Here is a 16,002-nt window from a genome sequence, read left to right as displayed (position 1 = left end):
AAAAGACCTGGACAAACATGTTTCGAATTTTTGAAAAATGGGAACGACTTTGACCCAAGTTCTCTCCAAAGCATTTTTAGCAATGTTGACCGTTACCTGCGCAGACATAATAAATGCAGCATTTTACAGAGCAGCCCTTCGCAGTTTACACAAACAAAAATAAATGATCTCAGCCAAACAAAAACAGCTTAAGAAAGAAGGTGAAGTAGTAAAGCAAAAAATCAACAACAGCACTGACAGTGCCAATGAAGCCCAAATAATTTTGTATGTTCGATAAAACATCAGTTCATCTGAGATTAAGAAAACTTTTTATTTTGCCGTTCTGGCCCAATGAGAACTCTTTCTGAGAAGCTGTTCAAAATGTTTAGACAAAAAAATGAGCGGACTTGTTGTCGGGATTTGTATGGATGGGCAAAAAGCCATGAGTGGACGCAAAAGTGGACTTGCAGCTTGTATAAAGGCTGTTGCACCACGCTGCTGCAAAAGCGATGCCAAAAGAGCTGTCAGATGTATTAACCACTGTAGTAAAAATTGTAAAAAAAAAAAAAAAAAAAAAAGCTTGACCACTGAACTCAGGACTTTTCTCAGTGCTATGTGAAGAGATGGGATGTTTGCCCAAGCAACTTCTGCTTCATACAGAAGTTTGATGGCTGTCACAGGGTAGAATTTTGGCAAGAGTCCGCAAACTCAGGAAGAAGTGTCATATGTTTTTGATGAACTCCACTCCCCACTTCACCAACACTCGACCAGCATTTTCAAGTTTTACTGGGCTATTTGGCTGACATATTTGACAAGCTCAATGAACTTAACCTTTGTTTGCACGGTAAGAACCGTAACATTGTCATCACTCAGGAAAAAGTACAGAGCTTTTCCTCGATGTATATTTTGGAATGCCGGTCCTGAAAGTTAAAGATGTGATAGTCTCAGCTTTGCACGCAATTCAGAATTTATTTTCCCAAAAGTGAGGCAAATGAATTGCAGGATTTTACCTGGGTTCAAAATCTGTTTTCAGAGAACTTTGTAGCAAAGGCCAAAATTGCTGTGAGTTTAAAAGAGAATTTGATTAACGTTGCTCGTGACTCTGATTTGAAAGATCAATTCAAAGTTATGCCTGTTGATCAGTTCTGGCTCTCAATTCGATATTAAAATCATTAGCTGCCCGTTAATAGGTAAGTTAGCAGGTTTGTGTTTAGTTAGTACTCCAGGAGGGAGTTAGGATTTTGTTTTGCTTTGTTTATTTTGTGAATCCTTTGATTTAAAGAATTAAATTAGAGTCCTCTGAACACGCTGTATACAAATAAACATACAGGTACCACCCTGTTTTTGAACTCCACTCCGTTGTCTGAGTATTATAATAATAATAATAATAATAATAATAATAATAATAATAATAATAATCTTTATTTTATATAGCTCCTTTCAAGGAGCTTCACGAGAATAAAAAAAGCAATTTTAATAATTGACAATAAAATAAGAAAAACAATAAATACATACAACAACACATAACAGGTCAGACAATAAAAGCCAAAGTATAAAAGTGGGTTTTCAGTTTAGATTTAAAAATAATAACAGTATCACTGTCCCTTATGACCTTCGGAAGGTCATTCAACAGCCTAGGTGCTATAGAGGTAAACGCTCGGTCACCAAAAGAACTCTGCTTAGTTCTAGGTACTGATAGTAGACCAGAGTCAAAAGATCGAAGGCTATGCATAGGAGTATATGGCGAAAGAAGGTCACAGGTATAGTTTGGTGCAAACCCATGCAGAGTCTTAAAAGTTAATAGGATTTTAAATTTCACTCTGAACTCCACTGGAAGCTGTGATAAAGAAAGAACGGATCAATGTTGTAAATCTCCCTCCTGACCAGAAAGGGCACAGTGTAAGGTTGATGGTATGCTTCCTCCTTGATGGACTGCCTTGATGGTAGGTGGAAACCGGAAGGTGACCATATTAGGGGGAGCACGTAGTTGCACGTATCCAGAAAGACTCTATGGCAATCAGCTGCAGGACGGCCCTCTATTTGAGAAACCATGGTGATGGGTTGATTGCAGGGAGGACTTTGTGGGTACAAAGGGGAAGCAGCTATGTCATTACGCCGCCTTGCACTGACAAACGTAATCAGACGGCCAGAGCCTGTAGCGTTTGTTTTGTTTTTTTTGTTATGTTTGTGTTCTGTGTTTTTGTTATGTTTGTGTTCTGTGTTTTTGTTACGTTTGTGTTCTGTGTTTTGGTTATGTTTGTGTTCTGTGTTTTTGTTAGGTTTGTGTTCTGTGTTTTTGTTACGTTTGTGTTCTGTGTTTTTGTTACGTTTGTGTTCTGTGTTTTTGTTAGGTTTGTGTTCTGTGTTTTTGTTACGTTTGTGTTCTGTGTTTTTGTTATGTTTGTGTTCTGTGTTTTTGTTACGTTTGTGTTCTGTGTTTTTGTTACGTTTGTGTTCTGTGTTTTTGTTACGTTTGTGTTCTGTGTTTTTGTTACGTTTGTGTTCTGTGTTTTTGTTACGTTTGTGTTCTGTGTTTTTGTTACGTTTGTGTTCTGTGTTTTTGTTACGTTTGTGTTCTGTGTTTTTGTTACGTTTGTGTTCTGTGTTTTTGTTACGTTTGTGTTCTGTGTTTTTGTTACGTTTGTGTTCTGTGTTTTTGTTACGTTTGTTCTGTGTTTTTGTTACGTTTGTGTTCTGTGTTTTTGTTACGTTTGTGTTCTGTGTTTTTGTTATGTTTGTGTTCTGTGTTTTTGTTATGTTTGTGTTCTGTGTTTTTGTTATGTTTGTGTTCTGTGTTTTTGTTATGTTTGTGTTCTGTGTTTTTGTTACGTTTGTGTTCTGTGTTTTTGTTATGTTTGTGTTCTGTGTTTTTGTTATGTTTGTGTTCTGTGTTTTTGTTACGTTTGTGTTCTGTGTTTTTGTTATGTTTGTATTCTGTGTTTTTGTTATGTTTGTGTTCTGTGTTTTTGTTAGGTTTGTGTTCTGTGTTTTTGTTATGTTTGTGTTCTGTGTTTTTGTTACGTTTGTGTTCTGTGTTTGCAGAGGAGGATTGAGGATTGAGGATTGTCACTAAGGAGCCAGCAGGCGCACTGGAGCATTTCCCTGCACTAACTCCACGTCCTTATTTCACCCGATCCCTAGAACCGAGCACGCACCCTTTCGTGCACTGAGGACGCAGGATCGACCCGATCCATTGGATTATTGTTTTTGAATATTATTATTTTGGGTTTGCATGTCCGCTGTGTACCGCCCAATACCATTGATGGTAGAGGGGCGGATTGTTTTATTTTGTATTAAAAAAATAAACATAGATTGTTTTTGGGAGACATACCATCTGGACAGTTACTTTATTGCATCACATCACTTGCACCTGACGACAGAAGCCACAGGGAAGCTAAAACTGGTGTGATGAGAGCATAAGATTTTGTTTTAGTTAGAATTGATTAAAAAGAAATCGGGCCCTGAGTTCTGGATATATTGCAAGTTTTTAAGAACATTTTTTGAAACATCAGAGAGCAAATAATTGCAATAGTCTATACAGGGGTGAAGAAAAGCATGTATAAGCTTCTTTGCATCCGACTCAGTAAGACAAGAGTGAATATGAGCAATTTTCCTCAGGTGGAAAAAAGACACCTTAGTAACATTGTGAATATGCTCTTCAAAAGCTTCTTTTTATTAGAAGACTGTGGTATTCACCCTGCTCAATGGTGATAAACAAGACACTTTTTCACAATATGTCAGATTACAATAGTTCCATATCAATTTGAATATATTTAAAGAATACCTTATTTACTTTCTAAGCTGTTGGCTGAAAGTTTTATTAGAATGAGCTCTTTCATCTTCATAAGGCCGTCAAAGAACCACTAGACTATTCTCATCTGCTTTTGACATTCAACACAGAATTTATTTGATGTTCAGATCCACGTTTAATCTCTTATTCATTTCTATATACTACTGCTGCACCTAATATAGAAACTTGGAACTTTTACTTTTGATCTTAGGTTTCCCCTGTTGCATCTGTTTTAGTGTGATTTGTTTTAATCAATTTATTAATTACTGTTTAGTCTTGCATGTAAAAACACCCCTGAGACCATAAATCTAGTTCATTTATTTTCTTGGGATATTAATTATTACTTTGTGGGAAAAAAATTGCAGTTTATATAAATTAATAACTGAAACAACTAATTATATCACTAAATATAATTAGTTATTTCAGAATTATCGTACCGACAGTTTGTTGTGATGTGCTGAAATATCACAACAGCTGTGGGTGTTATGCGGCATGACCCAGCAAACTACCTTTGTGATATTTTACCAATCTCAGTATCAAGGAGTAAAACAATTTGATAATAAAATGATATTTATCATCATTACTTACTAACTAATTACGCACTTACAATCTTGATAATGATTTTCCTTCAGATGTTTTAAAAAAGCATGTTCAGGTGAGTGTCCCCGACACTAGGGTATCAACAATTGTAATTCTAGTGCCAGATTTAATAAAGAAAACAAAACAAAACAAAACAAAACAAAAATCAAAGTTTGCCACACAAAGCAATTAACCTCACTAAAAGAGATGTCCCGCTCCAGGAACCTACTACACTACGAAACCTCTCTATACTTGTTTGGGATCAAATCCCCTAAACTGACCTAATGAAGTCCCGGCATACTCCTGGCAACTGCAGCCTTTTCCTGACGGCCTCGGCTGGGCAATGCCTTCATGAATACCATCTTCTCGAGGACCATCTTGGAGCGGAGGCTCTCCTCCTCGATGTAAACACAGCAAGCTTTCGCTCAGCACCAGTCTGTATGGCTATGGCCGTGCAGTAGCTTCGAGCTGTGGTGCAGACACCCTTTGAGCTGCATGCAGCCTCCCCGGGCACGGCACCCAACCAATCCAGACCTCCAGATCAGCTCAGCGCCAGGCGAGCCTACCTGCTCAATTGGTTGCCTAGCAACGCCTCTCCTGTTACACGTCCCAACTGCACACATCCGCACAAGAACCAGTGACAAGGTGCTCCCTGTCACACCTCATGTGTATTTTTAATATAATTTCATTCTGTGGAGAATATTGGATTATTAAGAACAGTTGCTATAAATGAGATTGCTGTGATGTTAATGAAAGAGGACAGTGTCGATATTTGTGTAGAGGGAGGAGGTAGCCTCCATTTTTTTGGTATGGGTCATTTCCAGTGTGGACGAAGGACTAATTTGAATTTGGATGGTTTGCTGCCATTACCAGTAAAAAAATTCGCTGTCAATATGTTGTTATGATATGGCTTCAGTTGTCGTGATGTTGTGAAATATTTTATTGAGTGGATGTGTGATTGACCAATTGGAGATTAGTAATAGTTTATATCAAAACTTTAACTTTCAATTAATGCATTTTGTCTTTTTAAGAAAAGTATAGAATCACAAAATTGTATTAGAGTGTTGTACAGCACAGGGGAATCACCCTGGATGGCATCAACCACCTTATCCCACCTTATCCCCGCTAAAGCTTAATCAAATTACCCCATTAGTTTCTTCACAGCTGGTTTGACAGACCCTGATTAGCACTAATCTTGAACTACCTTATGATACTTTAGTAAGGTAGTCTAAGATTAGTGCTAATCAGGGTATATGACACTAAACGTATACGTTTTTACTTAGCAAACCAAACAGTGGTGAAAGAGAATCTGTAACATCTGAAGGCAGCAAAGAAAACCAACCAACACATAATAGTAAAAATGGCACCATTCTGTGAGTTGTATCCCCAATCCTTCCTTCTGCTTACCCCCTATTTTGTTCTCCTGCTTTTCTTCTGTCGACCTGTCTCTCTGTTTCTCTGCCCTACTCCACTGGAGCAACTAAGAGAGCTCTCCCCTCCCAGTCTCTGTCTGTTACCCTCTTGACAGCCCTGCCTTCACTCACGACACTTTAACAACCAAATGAACAGTGGGATCTTCCAACTGCCCGCCCTTTATTTACGGTGATAAAGGGCATATCTACAAAAGGTATTACCATTCTTGTATTATTACTTCATGTGAAGATAACAATGCTAAGCAATTTGTTTGAGTTAGGTTACAAGATTTTCAAATAATTCTGATTAATTATTGATACTGAATATAAAAAGTGCAAGGTAAATCGAGACAGGCATTCCCCACAATATATTACACTTATCATCCAAAACTAAGAAGTAGGTGGTATGGTCTAGCTATGTGTAAATGTTTCACTGTGTTGTTTCCCCTTATATCCATAACACATGTTTATCTGCATGCATCTAAGCCTGTTCAAACATTTAGATGTGGCAAATACCGTAGAATGTGTTGAACAAGGATGTGTGTGCCTAGTTTAAATCTTCAGCTCATTCAGTTTACAAAATATATTTTCAATGGCAAAGAAAGTTTGTCATTTATAACCTGCTACTGCTACAAGTAATTGTGTGCAAATGTCTATTGGAGGTAAGCAAGGAAGGAAGCTTGTTTTACTACAAGGTCATCTTTTTCAAGGTACAGTATGGTTCTGAGGGTGGATGGGAGCTCTTTGAGGGTGACTTCCATAGGAAATTTTATAATATGATCTTCATGGCAACCTCTCCCTCTCCTTCATTCCAATCCTGTCAGCTACAATTGCTTCAATGTCTGCCTTACATTGCCTTACTTTGAACAGTTCCATATTTTACAATGTTTCAATTTCTGACCTTCTATTATTTCAAAGAAAAAGACAGGTGTTGCATTTTTTGTTCCTTTCATAATCATCAAGTTCTTTCAGTTAGATGTATGCTTGCCAAAAAATGAATCTTTGCTTCCAATACAGTACCCTGGAGACATCCCTGGTCTGCTTTCATATTGCCCTTGCAGACTGTGTTGTGTTTGTTTAAAGAAAATGTAATTATATTGTTATATAACCAGAGACCTCTCGGTCTCCTGGTTATTGAAATTTTCTTTGAATGCACTGAAAGGAAAGCAGTTTAGGCCAGTATACTGTACACTTGGCTAATGTCAATGGGGAGTTATCTTTATTGTAGAACAGAGCTGAGATATAAAGGAGAATTGTTTTAGTAAACAATAGTTGTATCACTTGCAACACTGTTTTGTATACCGCTCCCCCCCCCCTCCCCAGATGATATGTTGACACTTGTCAGTGGCCCGACATGCTATCTCAGCTTTTATGGGGTGACTTTGAATTTAGGAGCTTCATCTGATGAACCTTCTGGCCAAACCACAGGACATGTGAATGTCTGTGCTGTGCCGGGTGAATTAAAATGAAACCCCACATACAATGTTGGTGAAATAACTGAACCTGCATCTTCTTCTGAAAATGATCTAGATAGTGACTTCTATGTTAGCTTCCTAAGGAAATTGGCTTTGTGAAATTGCTGTGGGTTACGTCAGAGAGACTAGAGGAATGTATTTTAAAGGCGAACGCATCTGAGGTTATAGCATTTACTAGGTAAAACTAGAGGATCATTTCTGTAACCTGCTGACAGAAAAGAGTTTTTAATCCATGTCATCATTGCATTTTTGTATTGTAGTTGTAAAACTAAAATTGCCCACCCCCCATTTTTACATATAACCACTTGTTCAATTCAATTACAGTTCAATTACACACCTTTCCAAGTTTGAGCGAACATTCTCGTATTTTTAACAAGTTTTTAGTGACCCCATTTGTTTGAAAAAAACTTTATATCGTGTGTTTCTGTATTTGTACCTGTGATTACTGCTTGATAGAGTTAATGTGTGTAGTTTATGTTTATTTTTAGTGTAATGTTTTGATAATGGAAAATGTGTATGCAGAAATAAACACTGTAGCATTTCAACAGGAGTAGAACATGAGAGAGGCGCTTTATCTATTTCAAAGGAATTTATTGAGCACACCTTTCTCTATCCAGAGTCCACAGCTCTGTCAGCTTCTCTGGTTACACACCTGATTCAAATAACAACACAAAATGGCATCATAGCGCCTTCTTATAACATTAGCCCCACCCCTTATGCAAATAGGGTACCAGGGCTCAGATATCCCATTGGCCCTCAGCCGCACACTAGGACCAATGGGCACAGACAGATAACAACCAATCATAACAGACCAAGGAAGACAAACAGGCAGGTTATATTATACAGATAGCACTCGGATATTCGTTACCCAGATACATGTCATTCGCGTTTTTACCTCCCTTGTATTAAGAATAAAATCAATCCCCATTATATATATAAGTAACAAATTGATGCACTTACCCATCACACACGATTTCTGACTCCATCTCCAGTTTTCTGATACAAAGCCCATCTCTTAAAAAAAAAAAAAACTCTAATGCCAATTCAGTCTGTGTTATATTGTGCAGTTACACAGCCCTTCCTCCAGTTTCATCTGACGAAAATGCAGCCAAAACAAACCGAATGAGACAAGCTAGGGTAAGGTAACAGTTAATCATTAAACAGTTTTAGATGCTGTGATGCATTTTTTTTCCTCTGTGACCCTTTGTTGTTTTTGTGCATTTTCATTTGCAAGTGAACTGTGACATTAGGGCCTTATCGAGCACTATATTCTGCAATTTTGAATACTGACTTTGGATACTGTTTTAATTGTGGAAACTGTGTTGTTTTTCGTTTGTTTGTTTGCTTGTTTGTTTGTTTTTAATCTTTTGGTTTTTCTAAATTGCATTGCCTTTTATGTTTTACGCAGTTCTGTGCATGGGCAACATTTTGCTGTTGGGTCTTTAATGGGAAATTTTACATACCGCTACAATACGTACCGGATTTAAAAGTATGTAGGCCCTACTGTATTACAGTTAATAACATGTTGTCTCTTTAGTTCTGGCAAAATCATATTGTTCTGAATTAAAATACTGCTTCTGTTAAAAATATAGTACTGTACCAACAAAACCACTATAGTACATCTAATGGAAGCCTACTTATTTTAAAACATAGTCCTTTCAGATATGCATTTTTGATATTGTCCATTTATCAGGGAACACAAAAAAGATACAAGGGTTGGAACGGGCCAAAGTGAAATAATCAGATATGCGTCACACGTGATTAACCGTTGCTGAAGTCAAAATTCTATAGGGTCGGATCAGAGCATGTGAGGGGAGTAGAATGCTCATAAACGCTGCTCCTCGCTCTCTTCCTCTTTGAACCCGCTCGCTCCAAGGCTTTTATTTCCCCAGTCCGCTCCGCTCCACTGCTAGTGTAAATCACTTCCAAAATGTAGAGATGTGTGAACCGGTTCCTTTGAAATCGTGTACCCGGTTCCTGCTTTGGTACATACCATGTGGTTAAAGATTTTTTTAATTGTATAAACTTTGCGAAATTTGCAATTAACATGGTTCATATACAAGCACACAATGGCTTTCGCTGTTGTAATAAAACTCTTACTGTGCCAACTGTATATTATTGATTATTTTGTACTTTGATTATACAGGGCGATTTCATAGATTGCACAATATTGTTGGAGCATCACAAAAGCTTCATCGTTTATGGATTATATTTTATATGTACATTGTTAAATATTTTTCCTTTGCGAAACATTCCTTTGCGAGCGGAGTGGGACCATTTTGCTAGGAGCGTGGAGTTTGAGTGGGTAAAGTGCCTGAGAGGAGCGGGAGCGGTGCAAGAGGTTTTTCACATGCTTCCACTCTGCTCCGCTCACATGCTCTGGGTCGGATATGTGAGTGCTGACTGTACACAGGAATACACACACAAAAGGTAAACCAAGCAGCGGTGGAATACAGCGGGGAGGCATAAACACACAGCATGTAAACACATATAGACAGCGAGGACTACAGTACACAAACACAAATGTACGGATCGTTACAATATATTCTTTGACAAAATAATAATTATTTTGTTAATTGACAATTTATATGCAGGAATAAATACATTATTCGATGATATACCTGCATTTACACGCTTCGGTAAAGATTAACTGGTAAATGTCTGAAAAGCAATCTATTTCTTCATAATTGCAGACATTTACCACCTTATTTGGTAAATGTTGATATTTACTGGTAAAATTTAAGATTCACAGAATTCTGACTTTACCGTAACACACACACACACACACACACACACACACAAACACATACACACACACACAAATATATATATATATATATATATATATATATATATATATATATAATCTTTATTTAAACATTGGTTATTCATAAATACAGTTTACAGAAAAACTTCATACAGAAACCACAAAACTCTCATATACTAAAATCTTCAAAACCACAAGCACAACCCCCCCCCCCCAACACACATTTACCAGTTTACTTAAAAAGTTAATAGCTTCAAGCATAACTGTCCCTCCTCAACCTCACACAACACCCCCCCAGACCCTCTGAAACATGTCCAGCAGATGGACCAGGCTGTAGTAGGTGAGCTCAAGCCTAATCCGAGACGTCATCAACACATTAAACACCATCACAACATCACCAGTCTACAGGTAACCAGAGTCAGAGGCAGATAGGTAAGTGATCCTGCTTCAAGAAATTAACATTAGCTGTATTTAAGTAACATTATAAAGTTGGTTTTGTTTTAATTAGGAGATTTACTGTTTGTGATTAGTACCAGGTGAGTGTGAAATTGAATAGAGGTTGATTTGCAATTTCATTGGTTTACACACAGCTTTTACCCATCTAGTTAGTATAATAGACAGCTAGCCTCCCTCCTATCGACTCTTTCTCACAACTCTCTGTAGACTCTGCTATCTCCACCCACTTCTCCTCCAACACCTACTCCCTCGACTCCTTCTGTCCCCTCACCTCCCGACCCCAGGGCCACAAACCCACCACGTGTGCCCTGGACCCCCTCCCCACTCTCCTCTTTCAAGCTGCTGCTCCTGCTCTACTGCCCTTCATCTCCCTTCTCAACACTTCTCGCCTCTCTGGCCTCTTTCCCTCTGCCTTCAAACAAGCCTCTATCACCCCCCTCCTCAAAAAACCTACCCTCACCCCCACATCCCTCCAGAACTACCATCCTGTCTCCCTCTTACCCTTCCTCTCTAAAACCCTTGAACGGGCAGTACACCGCCAGCTCTCTGCTTTCCTGTCTAACCACTCTTTGCCTGACCCTCTCCAATCTGGTTTCTGCTCTGCTCACTCCACTGAAACTGCTCTCTTGTTTGTCACTAACTCCCCTGTGTTGCCTCTCTCTCCTCTGTCCTAATTCTCCTTGATTCCTCTGCTGCCTTTGACACTGTCTATCACTCTATTCCCCTATCCTCTCTCACTGACCTGGGAATCTGCTCTGGCCAGGTAACCTGGCATGGCTCAACCTCCACACCTCACCCTCTCTCAACAGGAGTTGCCCAAGGATCAGTCTTGGGTTCTCTCCTGTTCTCTCTCTACACCCACTCCCTGGGTCCCCTCATCGCATCCTATGGTTTCTCATATCATTTTTATGCTGATAATGCTCAGATCTTCCTCTCCTTCCCCCCTCTGACCCTATCATCCCCACCTGTATCTCTACCTGTCTGTCTGCTATCTCCTGGATGCACTTGCATCACCTCAAACTCAACCTCTCTAAATCTGACCAACTTTTCATCCCCCCCTCATCTTCCCCCTCCTTTGATCTCTCTATTTCCATTCCTCTGGAATCTACCACGCTCTCTCCCTCCTCCTCAGCAAAGAACCTTGGAGTAACCCTTGACCCCTGCCTCTCCTACTCCCAGCACATCTCCACTCTAGCACACACCTGCCGATTGTTCCTGAGCAACATACAAAGAATCTGACCCTTCCTCACCAACTACTCCACACAACTCCTCATCCAGGCCCTGGTACTCTCCCATCTAGACTACTGCAACTCCCTCCTGGCCGGCCTCCCTCCATCCGCCACCCGTCCACTCCAGCTCATCCAGAACTCCGCTACTCGCCTGGTGTTCTCTCTGCCTCACTTTTCCCACGCAACTCCACTGCTTCGCTCACTCCACTGGCTCCCGATCACCGCTCGCATCCAGTTCAAGACTCTTGTACTCTCCTCTTGACTAGACTGCACCCAGCTACCTCCAGCAGACACCTCATCTCTCCCTACACCCCCACCCGACCTCTCCGCTCCGCCTGCACTAGAAGACTGGCTGTACCTCTGCTATGCTACCCTGCCTCCAGAGCCAGCTCCTTCTCCACCCTCGCCCTGCAGTGATGGAATGACCTTTCTACACCTTCCAGCGCCTCCTCAAGACACACCTCTTCAGACAACACCTGTGAAACTCAACTCTTTCCTTCTGGACAATATAGTAATGCACTTTAACTTGCACTTATCTGGTCGCTATTTTACTGTATTTAACCCTGCATGTATTTTATCTTGTATTTCACTTGCACTTGTATCTAACCCTGATGTAACTATCGACACTGTTATCTGCTCTTGAACTGCCTCAACCCCCTCTCTGTTCTTCCTGCTCTTCAATATGGCCAGCTTAGCGTGGCCCAAGAGGAAGTTTGCTAACTACACCTTCTGCTTCTGTTTCTTAGAATGCTCAAGCCCAAAGATAAAAACTGTCAGAAAATTCAACCCCCAACCCAGAACAGAGCAGAGGCTGCAACCTGAGGCAATACAGAAAACAATGGAATACAGTTTCTCTATTCTTACAATACAGGCATTTGTCTTCTGCTCCAGGCTGAATAATACACAAAAAAAAGAGTTAGTGGCCAAAATTCTCCGCTGCAAGTCCCCCACTCTCTTTTGCAGTGGTAGCCTATACAGATTCTTCCAGGCATGTAATTGAATGCTGTGCACCTAACCATTCACAACATTTTGGGTCAGGAATTTCCTTAAGATTTTCTACATTTTTGATCTTTACTCACAATCCATAAAGTTCTTTCTTTTCAATCTGACCGAGCTGTAAATTGTAGCTGTTCCCACACTGCAGTAGCCTGCCTTGAGTATCACTGCTCTGCTCTACCCCTGGTCTGACCTGCAGTTCTAACACTGGGGTCTCTGACTCTGGGATTACTGTCCCAGTGAAATTTTTTTTAACACTGTCAAACCCTCCCCGGACAGAGCAGCACACAGCTGTGTTAAAAACATACTAATAAACCTTACTGATTTTACTCCTAACTACTCAGCTAGAAGTTCAGATTTTTTTCCAAGATCGCGTTTATCAGGTGGGCTAACTTTGTGACTCCTTTAGACAATAAAATAGATATAAAAAGTCAGACTGTAAGACTAAAAATGCCAGGGCAAGATTGTGCACCAGCAGTTGCTCTAAAATCTAAAATAAGCCCAGAGAACTAAAATCACATAGCATTTACCATTTCCCAATAAAATGTAGGCAAAACAGAGAGATTGAGTTTTTCAGTGTTCACTAGAAACAGCTGCCTGTCATACCACAGTTTACCAACCCTGCGAAGAAAGGAGAAAGCCAGAGCCCTCCACAGGAAGGATTCAGGGCCGTAAAGCAGCCTCTGAATAGACTGGTCTAAAAGCCACAACCCTACTGCGGACATCAATTAGACATTGACCCCTTCTCCCACAGGCAGATACACTACCCCATGCTTAATCCAGTGTAAACCATCCCAAAAAATCCCGAGCAAAGCTCTCTGAATTTCCTTCAGAAGAGACAGGGTCTGCACTCCTGAACCTGTGCCTTAACATTGAGCTGACCAAGTTATTTATCACCAGGACCCTTCCACTAAAGGACAATTTAGTGATCAGCCAACACCAGCTCTGCTGCCTACCTCGCACCTGTTCTAATAATCCCAATTCTCTTTAACCACCCCCTCCCCACCTAAAAAACACTCCCAGATACCTAAACACACACCAGTTCCACTGCAAGCCCACTTCCCACCCTATATCTTATTAGGAATGCATTGCTCTTTGTCCAGTTCATTTTAGCCGATGAAACTCTCTCAAAGCTCTCCTGACAATCAATTAAAACCTGCATATCAAAGCTGTTATGACAATCACACAGAGATTTCATCTGCATATGCCACCACTGACTGGCTTCATAGGCACCTGTGGAATAAACAGTTAGTAAAGTACATAATTTATGGATGAGGTGCTGTGGCAAAGTGGTTTGCAGTGCGCAGGTGTGGTGATGCGGTGCACAAGTCAAGACAAACAAGTGAATTCAATCCAAACAATGTTTTATTTGGAGGAGGGTTTGTAATCCTGGTCATTTGTGACCGCAGATAATAATCCCAGGACTGTTTAAACTACGGGTTGCAGTCCCGAAATAATAAACACAGTTATTAAACACACACAAGACACACACACGATCACAAGTCCACAGTGGGTGCTAACGTGCAAGTGGTGAATATACAATGACTCTGTGAACAGTACAAGTAGACTTGACAAAACAAACAAACACTATACACTCACAGTTATTTTACTTTCGTCCTTCAGCGTTTCTCTTAACCATAAACAAAGGAACATATCACGTAGCCACGTCCCCTTTTGTACATTCAGTCACGCCCCCTTGGTTAGCGAGTGCAAGAGTTCGCTCTTTCCTTTTACAGAAGGATGCTGAGATTTTGATCCATGCTTTTGTAACATCGCGTATTGATTACTGTAATGCATTGTTGATTGGGCTGCCTTCTCACCTGGTGAATCGGTTGCAACTGGTCCAAAATGCAGCTGCACAAATATTGACTGGTACAAAAAGGACTGAGTATATTACACTTGTTTTGGGAAATTTGCACTGACTGCCCGTCAAGTTTTGTATTACATTTAAGATCTTACTCTTGACTTATAAGGCTGTTTGGGGAATAGGCCCTACATATTTATCTGAATTACTGCATCCCTATATTCCTAGACATCAACTACACTCTTCAAATTTTAAGCTGCTGACCATTCCCTTATTTAGGTGTGTCACTCTGGCAGGCCAGAGTTTTTCTACTTGAGCACCCTCCCTCTGTAATTAATTCCCTGCATCCAGTTGTCAGAAACCTTGACACTGGAGGAATTTAAGTCTCTATTAAAAACCTAGTTTTTTCCAAGCTTATGGAAAGTAGACATTTTATATTTGAATTGTTAGCATTTGTAATTGTTGTAATTAATGTTTAATATTATAGTTTAATTTGTGCTTGTTTTGTAAAGACTTTGGGATGGCTTGCCATGAAAGGTGCTATATGAAAATTAATTGATTGATTGATTGATTTGGCTAGTTATGTTTTCTATAACAATTTCTTTGTATTCATTTTCATTTCAAGATTAAAAAAGAAAAACACCCTGCATTCTGTTAAAGTACAGTTTAAATTGTTAAATGTAGATAGATAGATAAATAGATAGACAAACATCACACAGTTAGTTTTCTATGGGGTGCAAACAGTATATATTGGTATTGCTTCAGAATAATATTGTAGAGAAACGTTCGTGAATTACTATCTACACTATACTCATGTTTACTATTTAAAGCAAGGGAGACCTCACAAACACATTCAACTTTATTAATCCAATAGCATGTCTGATGCGTTACACTAATTGTCTCTCTACGTATGATAACATTCAATGTTTGGGGTAAAATGTTGTAAAAATACAGCCAAAAAATACAGGCCGTTTTTCATGTAACTTACATGAAATTAGTATCTGAAAAAGTTGGGTGGTGGTAAGACAAATGACACAGTGGACTAACACAAAAGTGGTATCAGTGTGCCTCTGTGTTTTATGTAATATGTCACAGTGTGGGGTAGTATGATCATGTGACATTATCAGCGGTCAAATGTCATATATAGTGCTGTTTTCAACGTTTTTTTTTTTTTTTTTTTTTTTACCTTTTGAGTTCAAATGGCTCACAACTGTGTTCCACCTGAGCTAGAAGTGTTTATAAGGCTTCATAATATCCCTCTTCATCGAGAACATTTTGGACAATGATTAATAAAAGAAAAAGAAAACAACAACATTGGTTCATTTAAAATAATATCATTTCCAACTTGAATTAAGAAGCCTTCAATGAATGGTCACTGGTTAGAACGATCTCTACCGGGGGTTGAGCCTTGTACAAATGTAAAGCTAGTTTAATACAAATGACAGACAGATCCATGGGTCAGTCTGAAGCATGTGCAATGCCAACAAAACCATAAACCCCGCCTCTCATGCACTA

This window comes from Acipenser ruthenus, chromosome 6 (genome assembly GCF_902713425.1).
Source record: "Acipenser ruthenus chromosome 6, fAciRut3.2 maternal haplotype, whole genome shotgun sequence".
NCBI lineage: Eukaryota > Metazoa > Chordata > Actinopteri > Acipenseriformes > Acipenseridae > Acipenser > Acipenser ruthenus.
Note: the sequence above shows the minus strand (reverse complement) of the source record.